This window comes from Octodon degus, unplaced genomic scaffold (assembly GCF_000260255.1).
Source record: "Octodon degus isolate 3935 unplaced genomic scaffold, OctDeg1.0 scaffold00032, whole genome shotgun sequence".
In the NCBI taxonomy this organism is placed as follows: Eukaryota; Metazoa; Chordata; class Mammalia; order Rodentia; family Octodontidae; genus Octodon; species Octodon degus.
In genome coordinates, this window is record NW_004524608.1 from 17,363,544 (window position 1) to 17,365,367 (window position 1,824).

Sequence of the window (1,824 nt, forward strand, 5' to 3'; positions counted from 1 at the left end):
TCCTTGTAGCCCCTTTATTTCTGTAATTTTTTGTCTGCAAACTTTAGTTGTTAAACATGCAGAAGAGAAGCTTAATGCTATTATTGCCCTGTAACAGAGGCAGTTGAGCTTTACATCACTATCTGTCTGAATATCAAATGCCTTAGACATAACATGGAACTGCTGTTTTCCAGCAACTATGGATATCCTCAAATTTAAATCCTTATCAAATGTGAAAAAAAGTTATGAATTTTTACACAGAAATTTAGAAATCAAATCTCATACAAAATTGTAACAGGACAATCCTATGACTTTTTTTTAAGAGTTGGAAAATTCACATTTGTTGTTTAACTGACGTGTTACAACCTGGAATTTATGAATTCCAAATAAATAAATGTTTTGTACATTTGACCTGTTGCTTTTTAGCACCACAGGCTAATGCTGACTTGAAAATGGATTGACAATTCTTCCCTCAGTGGACCTTGAATCTGCTGTGCAACAGTCCTTTGTTGCTTCCCAGGCATTAGTCTACTGTCCTTCTTTCTATACAATCTGGGCAAATTGACTGGTGATGGCAAGAGTAGTGTCAAAGAAGTGGTCCACACAGATAGTAAGGCAATTTTCAGTGGGAGAGTCTAGGCAATTGCCTGACTTCTCCACACATTTACCCCAAAATACCTCCATGAAGTAATACACCTGGGCAGTGAACCACATCTTTTGTTCTTTGGCCTCCACCGGCTGCTGCAGCTCCACTTTGTTTGCCTCGCCAAGCTCTGCCATTGTCCGAAAAGCTACTTTTTTCCCCACGTCTCTTATTTTCTTTTATTAAGTACACATTTCTTTTATACCTTGGAGATTACTTTTTCTATGGCATCTTCCACCTTTTTTTTTTTTAAACCTCTGTTGCTATATTTCGGAGAGTTTCGTTGGCTTCTTATTTCCTCTATCTCTTTGTGTCTAGACTTTTCCTGGGTAGGCTGGGTAAGTGGGATTGCATTTTACTTTTTTTTTTTAAATTTTAAAGGAGAAGGTTTATTTTGACTTAAGTATTCTGAAGTTTCAAGCAGGGTCTCTTGGCCTTATTGCTTTGGGGAGGTAGGGGGACACAACAGGTCACAGGAGGAGGCTGAGGCTGAGGCTGAGGCAGCTGCTCACCTGATGGTGTTTGGGAAGTGAGAGAGCTGGGATCCCAACACTTCTCTACACAAAGCTGGACATGCCTTGTCCTGAGTCCTAGCTCCTAAGTGTTACACCACGTACTCATAGTCCCACAGGCTGGGCACACGGCCTGCAACACACAGACACTGGGGGGGACAACTCAGCACCAGCAGCCAGGCAGTACATCCATCTCATTCTTCTGCTGTACATGAACGCTCAGTTGATGACATCACACGAGGGTAACGTTTCAGGGTATGCAGGGCCTAAGGTAGTATTGGAGTTAAACAGAAATCAAAGAACAGAAAAAATTCAAATATATAAGGGAATTTGAGTTAAAAAAAAAAAAACCACCCAGAGGACTCTGGCAAGCTCACTATTTTTCACTCTGCTTAGGAAAGTTTTATGAGACACTAGAATTTATGTATTACTAAGAAAGTTATCTTTGTTTTATTGAAAGAATGAAACATACAGAGATCTGATGTACAAATGATGTCTATGAAGGAAAAGAACATGCATTTGTTAGCAATCTCAGAGTGTCTTCAAGATTGATGCACATACATAATGAGATTCACTGAAGAAGGACTTTGATCGCTGAGGAAAATCACATTAGGTCTTTTTTGCATCACATTTTTTTCAACTAAAGCTTCTTCAAACTCCAGGACAATTCTCTCATTGTTCTATTTTATT

The 1,824-nt window shown here is 39.3% G+C and overlaps 1 pseudogene; it reads right to left on the reverse strand.

The window, feature by feature from the left end:
• Positions 1-522: 522 nt before the first annotated feature.
• LOC101593288 lies at positions 523-759 on the reverse strand (annotated as a pseudogene).
• Between the last annotated feature and the right edge of the window lie 1,065 nt (positions 760-1,824).